Source organism: Alligator mississippiensis, unplaced genomic scaffold (assembly GCF_030867095.1).
Source record: "Alligator mississippiensis isolate rAllMis1 unplaced genomic scaffold, rAllMis1 scaffold_89, whole genome shotgun sequence".
Classification (NCBI taxonomy): Eukaryota; Metazoa; Chordata; order Crocodylia; family Alligatoridae; genus Alligator; species Alligator mississippiensis.
Window position 1 is genome coordinate 45,001 of NW_026775365.1, and position 5,000 is coordinate 50,000.

The 5,000-nt window shown below is 69.6% G+C and overlaps 1 non-coding gene across 1 annotated transcript in view; it reads left to right on the forward strand.

The window, feature by feature from the left end:
- Positions 1-4,995: 4,995 nt before the first annotated feature.
- Positions 4,996-5,000, forward strand: part of LOC132247273 (5S ribosomal RNA) — a 119-nt gene continuing 114 nt past the window's right edge. Inside the window, exon 1 of the ribosomal RNA XR_009458599.1 lies at positions 4,996-5,000. This exon is cut by the window's right edge and continues 114 nt beyond it. This is a non-coding gene — a ribosomal RNA (5S ribosomal RNA).

Consider the following 5,000-nt stretch of genomic DNA (forward strand, 5'->3'; position numbering starts at 1 on the left):
GCCCCCGGGCCCGCCCGGCCTCCGGGCAGGGCACCGGGGAGAAGTAGGAATCGTGGCCGGGCTCCTGGAACTCCTGCCCGGCCTGCCCCGCGGAAGCATGCCGGGTTCTCCCGCCGCGCCGTGCAGGTTCTTCCGCCCCTCGCCGGGGTAGCCGGGCTCCAACCGCTGGGCCCCGCAGCGTGGAAGGGCCCCTGCGAGTCGCCCCCCGGCCTGCACGCCCGCCGTGCAGTCGACCGGGTCGAAGCCGGAATCGCGGCCGGGTTCCTGGAACTCTCGCCCGGCCTGCCCGCCCGGCCCGCCCCCCGGGCCGGGGCTCCAGTCGACATGGAGCCAAACTCGGTTTTGACCCCCTCCTGCAGCACGGTCCGGCCCCGGAGGTTCCTCCGTCCGACCTCCTGGAACCCAAGATGGGCATCCAGGGTCCCGAAATCCGTGTCCCCGAAAATCTCCGCGAACCTTTCCTGGCAATATTGTAGATGCGGCACCCGGCCCAGCCACCGGGGGCAACCGCCGAAAGTGTCCGCCCTCCTGGAGCGAAGGCCCGGGCAAGGCCCGTTTCAAAAACCTCATACGGACTTCCGGAGCCCGAGCCCCGGCGCCAGGTCGACCCAGGGCCGACCTCCCGGGCCCCAGAGAGGCTCGTCTCCGCCGCGGAAGCCGCCCGCCGCCCGCGGCGAAGGCCCCCGGGCCCGCCCGGCCTCCGGGCAGGGCACCGGGGAGAAGTAGGAATCGTGGCCGGGCTCCTGGAACTCCTGCCCGGCCTGCCACGCGGAAGCATGCCGGGTTCTCCCGCCGCGCCGTGCAGGTTCTTCCGCCCCTCGCCGGGGTAGCCGGGCTCCAACCGCTGGGCCCCGCAGCCTGGAAGGGCCCCTGCGAGTCGCCCCCCGGCCTGCACGCCCGCCGTGCAGTCGACCGGGTCGAAGCCGGAATCGCGGCCGGGTTCCTGGAACTCTCGCCCGGCCTGCCCGCCCGGCCCGCCCCCCGGGCCGGGGCTCCAGTCGACTTGGAGCCAAACTCGGTTTTGACCCCCTCCTGCAGCACGGTCCGGCCCCGGAGGTTCCTCCGTCCGACCTCCTGGAACCCAAGATGGGCATCTAGGGTCCCGAAATCCGTGTCCCCGAAAATCTCCGCGAACCTTTCCTGGCAATATTGTAGATGCGGCACCCGGCCCAGCCACCGGGGGCAACCGCCGAAAGTGTCCGCCCTCCTGGAGCGAAGGCCCGGGCAAGGCCCGTTTCAAAAACCTCATACGGACTTCCGGAGCCCGAGCCCCGGCGCCAGGTCGACCCAGGGCCGACCTCCCGGGCCCCAGAGAGGCTCGTCTCCGCCGCGGAAGCCGCCCGCCGCCCGCGCCGAAGGCCCCCGGGCCCGCCCGGCCTCCGGGCAGGGCACCGGGGAGAAGTAGGAATCGTGGCCGGGCTCCTGGAACTCCTGCCCGGCCTGCCCCGCGCATGCATGCCGGGTTCTCCGGCCGCGCCGTGCAGGTTCTTCCGCCCCTCGCCGGGGTAGCCGGGCTCCAACCGCTGGGCCCCGCAGCCTGGAAGGGGCCCTGGGAGTCGCCGCCGGCCTGCACGCCCGCCGTGCAGTCGACCGGGTCGAAGCCGGAATCGCGGCCGGGTTCCTGGAACTCTCGCCCGGCCTGCCCGCCCGGCCCGCCCCCCGGGCCGGAGCGCCAGTCGACATGGAGCCAAACTCGGGGTTGACCCTCGCCTGCAGCACGGTCCGGCCCCGGAGGTTCCTCCGTCCGAGCTCCTGGAACCCAAGATGGGCATCTAGGGTCCCGAAACCCGTGTCCTCGAAAATCTCCGCGAACCTTTCCTGGCAATATTGCAGATGCGGCACCCGGCCCAGCCACCGGGACGAACCGCCGAAAGTGTCCGGCCTCCTGGAGCGAAGGCCCGGGCAAGGCCCGTTTGAAAAACCTCATACGGACTTCCAGGGCCGGAGCCCCGGCGCCAGGTCGACCGCGGGCCTCCCTCCCGGGGCCCAGCACGGCTCGTCTCCCCCGCGGGAGCAGCCCGCCGCCCTCGCCGAAGGCCCCCGGACCTGCCCGGCCTCCGGGCAGGGCACCGGGGAGAAGCCGGAATCGCGGCCGGGCTCCTGGAACTCTCGCCCGGCCAAGCCGCTCGGCCCGCCCCTGGGCCGGAGCTCCAGTCGACATGGAGCCAAACTCGCGGTTGAACCTCTCCTGCAGCACGGTCCGGCCCCGGAGGTTCCTCCGTCCGAGCTCCTGGAACCCAAGATGGGCATCTAGGGTCCCGAAACCCGTGTCCCCGAAAATCTCCGCGGACCTTTCTCGGCAATATTGTAGATGCGGCACCCGGCCCAGCCGCCGGGAGCAACCGCCGAAAGTGTCCGGCCTCCTGGAGCGAAGGCCCGGGCACGGCCCGTTTGAAAATCCTCATACGGACTTCCAGGGCCGGAGCTCGGGAGCCAGGTCGACCCCGGGCCTCCCTCCCGGGCGTTAGGGCGGCTCGTCTCCCCCGCGGGAGCAGCCCGCTGCCCGCGCCGAAGGCCCCCGGACCCGCCCGGCCTCCGGGCAGGGCACCGGGGAGAAGCCGGAATCGCGGCCGGGCTCCTGGAACTCTCGCCCGGCCAAGCCGCTCGGCCCGCCCCTGGGCCGGAGCTCCAGTCGACATGGAGCCAAACTCGCGGTTGAACCCCTCCTGCAGCACGGTCCGGCCCCGGAGGTTCCTCCGTCCGAGCTCCTGGAACCCAAGATGGGCATCTAGGGTCCCGGAAACCGTGTCCCCGAAAATCTCCGCGGACCTTTCTCGGCAATATTGTAGATGCGGCACCCGGCCCAGCCACCGGGACGAACCGCCGAAAGTGTCCGCCCTCCTGGAGCGAAGGCCCGGGCACGGCCCGTTTGAAAAACCTCATACGGACTTCCGGAGCCCGAGCCCCGGCGCCAGGTCGACCCAGGGCCAACCTCCCGGGCCCCAGAGAGGCTCGTCTCCCCCGCGGGAGCAGCCCGCCGCCCGCGCCGAAGGCCCCCGGACCTGCCCGGCCTCCGGGCAGGGCACCGGGGAGAAGCCGGAATCGCGGCCGGGTTCCTGGAACTCTCGCCCGGCCCGCCCCTGGGCCGGAGCTCCAGTCGACATGGAGCCAAACCCGGGGTTGACCCCCTCCTGCAGCACGGTCCGGTCCCGGAGGTACCCCTGCCCGACCTCCTGGAACCCAAGATGGGCAACTAGGGTCCCGAAAAGCGTGTCCCCGAAAATCTCCGCGGACCTTTCCTGGCAATATTGTAGATGCGGCACCCGGCCCAGCCACCGGGGGCAACCGCCGAAAGTGTCCGCCCTCCTGGAGCGAAGGCCCGGGCACGGCCCGTTTGAAAAACCTCATCGGGACTTCCAGGGCCGGAGCCCCGGCGCCAGGTCGACCCCGGGCCTCCCTCCCGGGGCCCAGCACGGCTCGTCTCCCCCGCGGGAGCATCCCGCCGCCCGCGCCGAAGGCCCCCGGACCTGCCCGGCCTCCGGGCAGGGCACCGGGGAGAAGTCGGAATCGCGGCCGGGCTCCTGGAACTCCCGCCCGGCCTGCCCCGCGGAGTCCTGCCCGGGCTCCCGCCGCCTTGGCCCGGGACGACCACCCCTCGGCGGGGTGCCTCGGCTCCGACCCCGGAGGCCCGGGTCCCTGCCGGGGCCCTTGGACCCGCCCCCCGGGCTGCCCTTCCACGGAGCCCTTGACCGGGACGAGATCGGAATTGTGGCCGAGCTCCTGGAACTCTCGCCCGGCCTGACCGCCTTCTCCGGCCCTTTTCCGGTTTTCCCCGTTGACCTGGCTCCAAACTCGGGTTTGGCCCCTCAGCACGGCAGGGTTCTGCCCCGAAGATCCCTCTGACCGGCTTTCTGGAACCGAACATGGGCATTGAGGGTCCTTAAAAACGTGTTCTCGAAAATCTCCGCGAACGTTTCTTGGCTATATTGTAGATGCGGCACCCGGCCCAGCCACCGGGACGAACCGCCGAAAGTGTCCGCCCTCCTGGATCGAAGGCCCGGGCAAGGCCCGTTTCAAAAACCTCATACGGACTTCCGTGGGGGGGGCGGGCACCAGGTCAACCCCACGTATGCCTATGGGGATTTTCGCTCCCCAGGTCAACCCCATGGATGCCTATCGGGATTTTCGCTCCCCAGGTCAACCCCATGGATGCCTATGGGCTTTTTCGGTCCCCAGCTCCACCCCAAGTATTCCTAGGGGCTTTTTCGCTCCCCAGCTCCACCCCATTTATTCCTATGGGGATTTTCAGTCCCCAGGTCAACCCCAAGTATTCCTAGGGGCTTTTTCGCTCCCCAGCTCCCCCCCCATGTATTCCTAAGGGCTTTTTCGGTCCCCAGCTCCACCCCAAGTATTCCTAGGGGTTTTTTCGCTCCCCAGCTCCACCCCATGTATTCCTAGGGGCTTTTCCGCTCCCCAGCTCCCCCCCCATGTATTCCTAAGGGCTTTTTCGCTCCCCAGCTCCCCCCCAAGTATTCCTAGGGGTTTTTTCGCTCCCCAGCTCCACCCCATGTATTCCTAGGGGCTTTTCCGCTCCCCAGCTCCCCCCCATGGATGCCGATGGGCTCTTTCGGTCCCCAGGTCAGCCCCATGTGTTGCTATGGGCTTTTTCGGTCCCCAGGTCAACCCCATGTGTTCCTATGGGCTTTCTCGGTCCCCAGGTCAACCCCATGTATTCCTAGGGGCTTTTTCGCTCCCCAGCTCCACCCCATGTATTCCTATGGGGATTTTCGCTCCCCAGCTCCACCCCAAGTATTCCTAGGGGCTTTTCCGCTCCCCAGCTCCACCCCACGTATTCCTAGGGGCATTTAGGCTCCCCAGGTCAACCCCATGGATGCCGATGGGCTTTTCCGCTCGCTCCCCAGGTCCGCCCGCCCCTGGCCTCGCCATCGGGACTTGCGGGCACCGTCTCAACCCCGTGCCTTCCAGAGGGGACTTCCAGGCACCGTGTCCACCCCCTGCGAGCCTCTGCGGACCCCCGCCTTACCTTTCCCCGCCGCCTA